The sequence below is a fragment of the Saccopteryx leptura genome, chromosome 3, assembly GCF_036850995.1.
Source record: "Saccopteryx leptura isolate mSacLep1 chromosome 3, mSacLep1_pri_phased_curated, whole genome shotgun sequence".
In the NCBI taxonomy this organism is placed as follows: Eukaryota; Metazoa; Chordata; class Mammalia; order Chiroptera; family Emballonuridae; genus Saccopteryx; species Saccopteryx leptura.
In genome coordinates, this window is record NC_089505.1 from 279,548,692 (window position 1) to 279,560,715 (window position 12,024).

General features: G+C 43.1%; 1 protein-coding gene across 2 annotated transcripts in view; it reads left to right on the plus strand.

Annotated features, from left to right (window-relative positions):
* Positions 1–11,172: 11,172 nt before the first annotated feature.
* PRKD3 (protein kinase D3) overlaps positions 11,173–12,024 on the plus strand; it is a 77,638-nt gene continuing 76,786 nt past the window's right edge. The window contains exon 1 of one of the 2 annotated variants that reach the window (XM_066378482.1): positions 11,173–11,303. The gene's annotated coding sequence lies outside the window, so the exon portion shown is untranslated. The remainder of the gene's footprint in view (positions 11,304–12,024) is intronic. The other variant, XM_066378480.1, reaches the window with a different exon arrangement.

The window sequence follows — 12,024 nt, forward strand, 5'->3', positions numbered from 1 at the left end:
TGATGAGACCAAAACATTTGAGAACTGCTGTGTTAAAAGTATTTTACCTAGGAGAGATAATACATTAAGCCAATGGAGGGATCTAGAAAGTTTTGTTGTTGTTTTTTTAATAATGACTGGTTTGCCCCGGCTGGACAGCTCAGTTGGTTAGAGCATTGTCCCAAAGCACCGAGGTGGCAGAAGCAGATCACTGTTCCTGTCTCTCCCTCTCTCCCTTCTTCTCCCTTCCTCTCTCTCTCTCTCTAAAATACAATAAACATTTAAAAAAATAAATAATGACTGGGTGCCAGCCCTACAGGTTCTGATAAAATTAGTCTGGTATGTAGCCTGGACACATACCAGGTTTCTTTACAATTCCCCAGATGATTCTAGAAGGGCTGAGAACCACTGAATTAATCAGACACTCTGAGAAATACATTAGCAAAAATATCATAGATTAATGATAACATTAATAGTCATGTTCTGTAGTAGTTATTTTGTCAGTCCCTGAGAATAATGGTAAAAAAAAACACAAAGATTGGTAAAGTTGGCCAACCCTAGACATATTATGGAGCAGACAGTTAGATTCCAAGCCCCCAACTTTCCCCTCCCTTTTTGCCTGAAGGAGCCTCAAACTGAAACACCTTGTCTTTTGTTCTTTTAATAGCCACAGAGTATAAAGAGGCCCACATTATATTCCTGCCAAATCTGTCCACCACTGCTTTCAATAATAGAATGAAAAATTAAAATGTTTGCTTCTGCAATACAGAGTCAGACTTTTGCTGTTCACTAGAAATCTCAGGAATCCAAATTTCCTGTAAATCTTCCCAACTCCTTTCACCACAGATCAGAGGTCAAGTCAAGGTAGCAATAAAAATTAGGGGGGAAAAAAATCTCCTTTGCTGGCCCCCTCTGTCCCCGGCACTTTGAAGTAACGGTTCAGTCTCCTCTGAAAGTCGGGGAGAACATTCCTCACAAACCCAGACTCCTCTCCCCAAAACGAATCCTTCCCCTAAGCAACATTCCTTTCACTCCTTTACTTTGTCCTGATTTTTTAAAATCAATGTTTCTCTGTGGGCCCTGAAAACCAAAAGCCTTCAAGATCCAAAGAAATGACTTTTAATTCTCTCAAAGAGATGAGGATCAAAAGGAGAAGAACCAAGAAGAAATTTTAACTTCTTACAACTAACTCACAGAAGAGACAGCTCTGATCTATGCAATACCAAAACTGACCATAATGTGAAGTTTCAGTCAGTTGTTATGAAGACTATATACACATATAATGTATGTATTTATATTCATAGGTACATTTTGATTTATTATTTTTAAAATTCTGTCTTTATTGGCCTTGGCCGGTTGGCTCAGTGGTAGAACGTCGGCCTGGCGTGCAGGAGTCCCGGGTTCGATTCCCGGCCAGGGCACACAGGAGAGGCGCCCATCTGCTTCTCCACCCCTTCCCCTCTCCTTCCTCTCTGTCTCTCTTCCCCTCCAGCAGCCAAGGCTCCACTGGAGCAAGGACGGCCTGGGCGCTGAGGATGGCTCTGTAGCCTCTGCCTCGGGCGCTAGGATGGCTCTGGATGCAACAGAGCGGACGCCCCAGATGGGCAGAGCATCCCCCCCTGGTGGGTGTGCCGGGTGGATCCCTGGTCAGGCGCATGCGGGAGTCTGTCTGACTGCCTCCCCGTTTCCAGCTTCGGAAAAATGAAAAAAAAAAAAAACCAACAGCAACAAAAAAAAAATTCTGTCTTTATTAACCTTTACCTTTTTGCAACTTATAAAGTCATGTAGGTGGCAAGGCACCAATTTATGGAATATATTAATAATAATAATGTGAGAGACAAAAAGCTGTTAGCTTAAGAACTTGTTTCCATTCAAAGTTACTAGCTAACTTTTTATGGGACTAAGTTAAAAATAGGATCAAGGATGTTAGGTGTGTCAGTAATATGTTTTTAACGATCTTCTAATTCTGTAAATTAGTATGTTGAGAGCTATTATTACTATCCTCATTGTTAATAAGAAAATTAAAGCACAGAGAAGTTAAGAAACCTGCCCAGGGACATGCAAAGCAAGTTCAACTGCAGCCAGTGTGTTTTCACTCAAACCTACAGGTTTTTCTAGTTTCAAAAGAGAACATTTCAGGAGCTACTAAAATCTGGTTTTTAATATGCTGAGGTAAGCTTTTGCTGAATGTAAAAACAGACACCTTTGAAATTATTTTACTTCCAAACTTTAAGCAGAATACTTATTTTGTATTGCTTTCTCTCCTTTCACCATATCTATTAGAAGGGAAGAAAGTGAATGTTTTCTTTTTAATTAAATACTAACATGTAAATTAATATAAAATTAAGACTGAAGCCCTTGACTATCTTTTGTTTTGAAGTCATCTATGGATTTTTCAAGATATTCTATTTATTTATGTTTTAATAATATGAAACTGTGAGGTTTTTCTACTGATGAAGCTATACAGTCTATAATTGAGCTTAAGCATAAAAGTACTCTTTCTCTCAATTTTGTATTCTTGAAGCAGTATTAATTGTGATTGTTAATTAGCTCATTCTGATGTTTTCATGAAAAAACAATTGTTCCAAGAGTAATTTTTAAGTCATACCAAAAATATATATGTATATGTATGTATGTATGTATATAATTGCTTCTTTTTAAGATTCATGTTAGGCCCAGCAGTCTCAAAAGAGAAAGAAAGGCTATACAATCTCTTCCACAGGATTCAAAAATAGAATGTTAAGAAAGCAAACAAAAAATGACACAAATTCACAGAAAATAGCAACAGTCATTTAAAAAATAACAAGTTGACTCTGCCACACATAGCTATTAATAACAGAAAGTTGCACCATAATATTATAACCCAAATTCTACCTTAAACCACATATGTTCCTAAATATATATATATCTTCATTTTTGCCTAAAATTAGGATGAATTTATGCTGTTTTATTTATATAACTGAAAATATTAGCGAAGTATTTCACATGTTTTAGTAATTCTAAGACAGTACAGATTGTGGTCATAAAAAATCCTTTCAACCCAATGGTTAATACATACTTCATGTCCAGATTATAATAAATTAAATGGACTAATCCACCTTCAATTTTAATGTCTGAAAAAGCATTCCAACAGAGCTCATCATCAGCACCAGGCCAAGAGCATACATAAATTTCCCTTAAAAAGAAGCTAAATTACTCAGCATACAATTTTGATTAAAAAATTTTTTTATTGATTATTTAAAAAAGAAAGGTGGAGAGAGAAATATTGCTCTACGCCTGTATGCACCCTGACTGGGGATCAAACTGGCAACCTCTGCACCTCAAGGCAAGGCTCTAAACACTCGAGCTATCTGGCCCTGACTCAGCATACAATTTTAGTAGAATAATCCCCTTCTATCACTGACCAAACCTTGATCTTCTGTGTTTCTCCCTCAGTAAGTCTCATATCTACAACAGGGAACACTAAAATTTGAATTCAGAGATCTGTAAGAAAACAAAAGACATTAATTGCTTTTCACAATGTATTTGTTAATTCTCCAAGAAAATCCTTCTAACAGGTTAAGCTTAAACTATATTTCAAAGTAGGAAGAAACAAAGTTGTAATTTTAGAAAGTGGGCTGGGAGGAAGTTTCATAAGCAAAGGAAGTCGCCATAGGAAAGCTATGCACCTTCATTCCTCTCTGAGGCAAAATGGTCCCCTTCTTTTCATTCTACTCTTACAGAAAATGAACACCAATCAGAAACCAAGCCAGCAGTCCAGACAGGAAATCATGACATTCAGGATCATACCATATATACAGGATACAGTAAAAATCATTATTCAGGACTTTTAGACACTGAAAATATAAGGGAAATGTGGCATAGCGGCTAAGTAATAGCCTGATTATACACATCTCTGTGTGCTTGTTTTTCATGTGTTTTTCTTTATTAAATTATGCAGCTAGTTACATATGTATTTCATACATATGCACATCCACACACCTTTAGCATATACTTTACATTTTTAAAAGACTTTGAAAATATAATCCTTACAAGAGCAGAGAACTGGATAAAGCGTTAAACTGGAATGCTAAGGTTGCCGGTTCAAAACTCTGGGCTTGCCTGGTCAAGGCACATATGGAAGTTGATTCTTCCTACTCTCTCTCTCTCTCTCTCTCTCTCTCTTCTTTCTAAAATGAATAATAGACCTGTGGTGGCATAGTGGATAAAGAGTTGACCTGGAACACTGAGGTTGCTGGTTCGAAACCCTGGGTTTGCCTGGTTAAGTCATATATGGGAGTTGATGCTTCCTGCTCCTCCCCCCTTCTCTCTTTCTTTCTCCTCTCTCTCTAGAAATGAATAAATAAAATCTAAAAAATAAAAAATAAAATAAAATGAATTTTAAAAATCCCTGCTTCTACACAAGAGCAGGGAATTGGCAGCATACTAAATTTTCAATAAAATATTAAATATCTGAAAACAAACACGTTATGATTGTTTAAAGTAGTGTGCCTGAGAGAAATATGAAGAATATTTGACTCATGCCTGACCAGGCAGTGGCGCAATGGACAGAGCATTGGCCTGGGATGCTGAGGACCCAGGTTCAAAAACCTGAGGGAGGTTAGTAATAGGAGAAAGCAGGAAGGGGCACATTGAAGGGGGCACGCCATGCTCTAAAGCAGTAGTCCCCAACCTTTTTTGGGACACGGACCAGTTTAATGTCAGAAAATATTTTCATGGACCGGCCTTTAGGGTGGGACGGATAAATGTATCGTGTAACCGAGACAAGCGTCAAGAGTGAGTCTTAGACGGATGTAACAGAGGGAATCTGATCATTTTTTAAAAATAAAACATCGTTCAGACTTAAATATAAATAAAACGGAAATAATGTAAGTTATTTATTCTTTCTCTACGGACTGGTACCAAATGGCCCATGGACCGGTACCGGTCCGCGGCCTGGGGGTTGGGGACCACTGCTCTAAAGTTAGCACAAGAAAGGCTTTAATTAACAATTGAAGAATTTTAGGCTCATGGAATTATTGGATCAATTCTGCATTTTAGAATTGTCATTCTAGTGGCAGAGTGGAGAGTGGATTAAAGAAGAAAAGATTCAAGGCGGGGAAATCTCTTAGATTTTCATTTCAGTAGATCAGGTGAGAGTTAATAAAAGGCCTGAACTGAGATGGTAATAGTGGAAAGGAATTAAGAGGCCCTGTTTGGCTCAGTGGATAAAGTATTGTCTGTGTGCGTCTGTCTGGGTTTGATCCCTGGTAAGGGCACACACATCAGAAGCGACCATCTGCTTCTCTTCCCCTCCCTCTCCCCCTTCTCTCTCTCTTCCCCTCTCAAAGCCAGTGGCCTGACTGGTTTGAGCATTGGCCCCAGGCACTGAGGATAGCTCAGTTGATTCCAGCATCGGCCTCAGACAGGAGTTGCTGGGTGGATCCTGGCTGGGGCGTATGTGGGAGTCTGTCTTTCTATCTCCCCTCCTCTCACTTACAAAAAAGAAAAAAGAAGTAAGGGCATACAACATGGGAAATGTGATGGTATGAAATTGATGGAGAACAAGGGAAAAGAAGTTTAGGTTGATCAATGTCTTGGATGACTAAATAGATGGTGATACTATGTACTAAGATTGGAAATAGGTATAGGAAGAAAAAAAAATGACTTCAGTGAGGGGCATGTTGAATTTGTGATCTTTCTGTGGGATAGTCAACTGGTTATGGAAAGAGACCAAGGCTAGAGATACACATTTGTAAGATGGAAGTTGAAGCCATATGTAGTAGATGTAGCAGGTACCCTGCCAGTATCCCCTCCACACTCACCATTTAGGTGCCTGCTCTCCTGGGGGACTCCAATTGCAAGCACTTGTGACCATTGGGAGCCCACTGGGTGGGCTGGCCACCTATGGGGGTGAGGGGGACTGACTGCTATAGGGTACGAGGTTTCTTTTGGGAGGTAATACAATATTCTAAAATTAGATACTGTGATATTGTGTAACTTTATAAATATACCAAAAAACAGTAAATTGCACAGTTTTAAAAGGTGGATTTTATAGTTTGTAAGTTACATCTCAGTTTTTAAAAACTGTGAGAAAGCCCTGGCCGGTTGGCTCAGTAGTAGAGTGTCGGCCTGGCATGCAGGAGTCCTGGGTTCGATTCCCGGTCAGGGCACACAGGAGAAACACCCATCTGCTTCTCCACCCCTCCCCCTCTCCTTCCTCTCTGTTTCTCTCTTCCCCTCCCACAGCCAAGGCTCCATTGGAGCAAAGTTGGCCCGGGCGCTGAGGATGGCTCTGTGGCCTCTGCCTTAGGTGCTAAAGTGGCTCTGGTTGCGACAGAGCAACGCCCCAGATGGGCAGAGCATCCCCCCCTGGTGGGCATGCCGGGTGGATCCCGGTTGGGCGCATGTAGGAGTCTGTCTGATTGCCTCCCTGTGTCCAATTTCAGAAAAATACAAAAAAAAACAAAAAAAAACTGGGAGAAAATACCTGATAGCTCAGCCTAACTGAACTACTTGGTTCAGCTGTGCCATGTTTTCATACCTGTCTGCCTTTGCTCACTGCTACTTCCAACTAGAATTTTGTTTTTTATCCCATTCCTCTCCCCACATTTCCAGATTCTACTCTTTTTTCAAAGTCCAGCTAAAGTTTTTTCCCATACATTTAGCCTTCCCCAGGTCAGGGGAATGTCTTGTATTTGCCTGACATCTGCTAACCATTTATTTTGCCTCTCACTTACCTTTTTTTTTTTTTTTACTCTCTTCTCTGTATCAGAGATTTTCATAATCTTATTTAATAACTTTAGGTTCCTGAAAACAGGAGTTGTTTTACCTATAGATCTGTTCATTGCTTTGTACATAGGAGCCTCACAAAGCATGATTATTGACTCAATACATCAAGAAATATAAAGTTTCAAGGGGAACCTAGAAAAAAGACAAACAAAATTAACATCAATTATTCTTCAGTTTAACACTCCATCAGCATTTAAGGAACTATGGGACAATTTAAAGCCTGGGGTTATAAAATCAAAATTCTTTCTAGAGATACCTGAGATTTTGAAATGTGATGTGAATGACCAGAGTACAAATTACAGTAAAATGTTCAGGTCATTCTAGTCTAACTATATTAAAAATAAAACCAACAAATATAAAACCATTTAGCGATTTTTCCTGCACGAAACACTTGAAGCTATTATTATAGAAGATGTCATGGTGATAGTTGCAGGTGAACTGAGTATCTGCAGTATGATCTTCCTTTGATAAAGTGAAAATGAATTCATTATATAGTCAAAGAGATTCCTGTTTCCTTTAAACTGTTATTATTTTAAACTTCCCCTCATAGATTCAAGCTTAGAAACTTTTCTTTGTGCTTCCAGGAGAGAGGAAATATGGAGACCTAAAAAGCTCTCTCTCTCTTTTTAGCGAGAGAGAGAGAGAGAAACAGAATGGAAGGGAGAGAGATGAGAAGCATCAATTCTTTGTTGTGACACCTTACTTGTTCATTGATTGCTTTCGCATATGTGCCTTGACCGGAGGGTTGCAGCTGAGCCAGTGACCCCCTTGCTCAAGCCAGCAACCTTTGGGCTCAAGCCAGCGACCATGGGGTCATGCCTATGATCCCATGCTTAAAACCAGATGAGCCTCCATTGGAGCAAAATTGGCCCCAGTGCTGAGGATGGCTCCATGGCCTCTGCCTCAAGCGCTAGAATGGCTCTGGTTGCAACAGAGCAACGCCCCAGATGGGCAGAGCATTGCCCCTGGTGGGCACGCCAGGTAGATCTCGATAGGGCGCATGCGGGATTCTGTCTGACTGCCTCCGGGTTTCCAACTTCAGAAAAATACAAAAACAAACAAACAAACAAACAAAACCCAGATGAGCCTGCGCTCAAGCCAGTGACCTCGGGGTTTCAAACCTGGGTCCTCAGCATCCCAGGTCAATGCTCTATCCATTGTGCAACTATCTGGTCAGGTGAAAGCACTAACATTTACTAACATTTTTTGGTATATGTGACAGAGACAGAGAGAGGGATAGATAGGGACAGACAGAAAGGAAGGAAGAGAGATGAGAAGCATCAATTCTTCATTGTGGCACCTTAGTTGTTTATTGATTGGTTTCTCATATGTCCCTTGACGGTGGGGCTGGGGGACTATAGTAGAGCAAGTGATCCCTTGTTCAATCTTGCTCAAGCCAGTGACCTTGGGCTTCAAGCCAGCGACCATAGAGTCATGTCTCTGATCCCACACTCAAGCCAGCAACTCCATGCTTAAGCTGGTGAGCCCGTGCTCAAGCCTGCGCCCTCAGGGTTTCGAACCTGGGTCCTTTGCATCCCAGTACAATGCTCTATCCACTGGAAAGTGCTAACTCTTTAATGTGAATAATAACAACTAATATTTATTGAGCATTTACTGTGTAAATTTCTAAAAGTGTTTCCCATGTGTTATCTCATTTAATTCTTCCACAATCCATGGGGTAAGGGCTACTACCATCTAAGTTAATTGATAAAGAGACTGAAGCACATAGAGGTTAACTTGCCTGTAGTTATCCAGATTGTTAAACAACAGAATAATGATGCATACCCAGGCAGACTGCCTTTAATGCCCATTACATGTGTAGTGCATTAGAATGCATTTTTTTTCCATTTAATTTTCAATCTTTCTCTTCTAATTGTCCTATCGGTGCTGGTACAGTTTTCAGATTCTAAATCAGGAAGCTCACTTCCCTAACTCCTCTGCTCTGGTCAGTGCTGGTGTGAAAATTAATTTTAGTACTGGTTCCCTATCCAAGTCTGTAGCAACTTTGTTCTCTTTCTCAGTTGGCTTTTTAAATATATTGCAATTAGTTTACAGTATTTTAAAAGAGAGATTTTTTTTTCATTAGTACTCAATTAAAATGAGATCCAGAAGCACATGTATGCATTGCCTTCTCTTTGTTGGAGAAACATATTTTACAACCACAAAGATCAACAGGAATTATAGGGATGAGGATGATAGTTGGTTTTTTATTGCCAATTACCTAAATTTTAACTTTCAGGACACCAAATGAAATCCAAGGTAGAGTATATACTGTACCTTTCCCTTTAGTTATCAGATTTTTTAAAATTTTAATTTAATTTAATTTTTATTTTTATTATTATTTTTTTTTACAGAGACGGAGAGAGTCAGAGAGAGGGATAGATAGGGACAGACAGGAACGGAGAGAGATGAGAGGCATCAATCACCAGTTTTTCCTTGAGACACCTTAGTTGTTCATTGACTGCTTTCCCATATGTGCCTTGACCGTGGCCTTCAGCAGACCGAGTAACACCTTGCTCAAGCCAGCGACCTTGGGTCCAAGCTGGAGAGCTTTTTGCTTAAACCAGATGAGCCCGCGCTCAAGCTGGCAACCTTGGGGTCTCGAACCTGGGTCCTCCACATCCCAGTCCGACACTCTATCCACTGCGCCACCGCCTGGTCAGGCTAGTAATCAGATTTTTAAAAATCCTCCTTTAAATTGAACCATCTTTAACACACCTTTTTGATTATACTGTATGTTATAAATATATATATCTGCATACATATTTTTAGATACATCAATATATAAAATATAGTATATAACCAAGCCGTAAATAATATAAAGCCAAGTATAAGTGCAAATAAAGAAAAGAAAGGTATTATGTGGAATTCTCACACACATACAAAAATCCTTAAGCCTCTATATACCAGCAGCTTGATTCGTTTTGAAAAGTTACTTGTAGGAAGAGTAACATCTGTCTCTTTAAGGACCACGAGAGAAAATGGAAGTCACTAGTGAGATGGGACTGGCTGTAAACAGCTCCAATGAGGTCCTGGGAATTGTGCTGAGAAAGGATATTTGGGGCTGGACTAAAACGTCTGTTGGGAAGTGAGAGGAAGAAAGAGGCAAAGTTAGGTAAGAGCATTCTTTAAGAAAGAATGTAAACTTGAGTGAATTTACTTTCATTTTTACAGTGAAAGACGGCAGAACAAGACGAAGTACAAGACACAGATTGAAATTAGATAGATACTACTGGATGTGAGACATATAGCAGTTTCCCATTCCTGGAAGTGTTTCAGAAATGTCTTTTGCAAAACATAAGCTTCGGACTAGGACTGGAGTTTATACACGATTTTCCTTGCCCCGTTTTTGATGTAAAAAAGTTTAAAATTCGCATTTCTTAACTTTTAATCCCGAAACAGTCGTTAAGATTGATGAGTTGGTATAAAAAGTTGGGACCCACTTAACTTTTCTTCCTATTCTCAAAAACTGCCCTCTTGACCTCTGCTTGGAGATAGAAGGATTGTTGACTGCAGCCCATCGCTTGTCTCAAGATATTTTACTGAAGTCCTTTTGGGATAACATTTTGACACAAAGAGAATTAGAGTGGTTTCTGGGACAATGGCTGTCAGCTGCTCAGTCTTCTTTCCCATAAAACATCTGCAATATAACACCTAGTATATTTTTTCTTTAGATCCTCATCCGGATTTCCATCCCCGCCCCATTCACCTAACATGGTCACCTTGGTTCCATGCAGGTGGAAGGTTAAGTTCGTGGTTTTTGACTGCACTTCACTTTGATCGCAGAGACAGATATTCGAAGTTAAAGACGGCCATGGAGAAAACACCAAACATTTAAAGTAGCCGCTTCGGTTTACTCTGTTCTAGGTGAAGGGATCTGGGTGTAGCTGCCCAGGTGCGAATGTCCACGTGCTCTGTCTGCCCAGCGGCCACCTGGGGGGCAGGCGCGAGGGAGGGAAGTGTGGGGAGCAGGGAGAAGATAGCTCAGGGTGGACACTGCTCTCTGCTGGGGACCCCTTACAAGTCCCCCGTCCAAGTCGTCACCTCTTGTCTCCTCGCCACCATCGCCACCGTTAGCGCGGACGACAAAGAGAAAAAGGCAACTCGGTAGCAAGGATGGGTACCCAGCACAGTGTGGGACTAGTTTAAACTCACGGCCGCGCCCCGCTCCCCGCGCTCACGGGGACGCCGCGACCGCGGACCGCACAGCACGAGCCCAAAGAGCCCAGGGGGACGGAGCTCCCCGCGTGCCGCGAAGCCGGTGAGTAACACCCACGCGCGGCTTCAGCCCGCTCGCGCCGCCGGGGAACTACAGCTCCCGGCAGGCCGCGCGCCCCCGCCCGCATGCCCGGGCCCCCCGCCCTCGGGCCTCAGGCCGGGACGGGGAGGGGGGAGGAGGGCGGAGGGAGCAGGGCGGAGGGAGGGAGGGAGGGAGGAAGGGGCGCCGGCGGCGGGCGGGATCCTGCGAGGCGCGTGAAGCCTCGCTGGCGCCTCGTCCGAGACCCAAACGCTGGCGGGCGCGGACTTTCTCACGACCGGCCGAGCCCGCCTCTGTAAGTAGTCGCCCCAGGGAGCGCGGAACAGACACCGAAAAAGTTAGCGCCGCCGCGGCCGCCGCTTTGTTCTCGCGGCCCGTGGGGTGAGGCGGCGGCGGCCCCTCCCCCACTCGCCCGCACGCGGCGGCGGCGGCGGCGGCGGGACTCGGACCCCGCGCCGGGCTGGGCGGCGGCCGCCGGGGCCGGGCGGGAAGTTGGCAGAGCGCGCGGCGGGAGGCGCGGGCGGTGGGCGTCGCGGCGGGCGCGGGCGCCGGCGCGGCCGCCAGCTGGGGCCAAGTTCCGGCGTGGGCGCGGAGGCCAACTTGGACTCGCGCTCCGCGGGCGACCACCGCGCCCGGCCCCTCGGTCACCCTCTGTGGCTGGGTCCCCGGACTAGCTCCCGACGCCAGAGCGGCGGCAGTCACGCTGCGGCATTTTGGATAAGCCTTTCTTTTCTTTTCATCACTTTGCCTTGTACCCGTCTCCGAGCGGTGAGTGAATGCTGCTTAGAGAACATTAGCCCCCACCCCAGTTTCCTGACTCCCTTTAGTTTTGCACGCTGCAACATTGCTCCGAGTTGTTCACACCCCCCCGGAGGTTTTTCTTTTACGGTGAAACACCGAGCAGTGCAACTGTTTCTTTGAGCCAAAAAAATAACCCCATCCCACCCGGTTGCCTGTTGGATATTGTGTTTGAAGTTATCGCCATCAGAGGCATAGGCCCTACCGACTGCAGACAC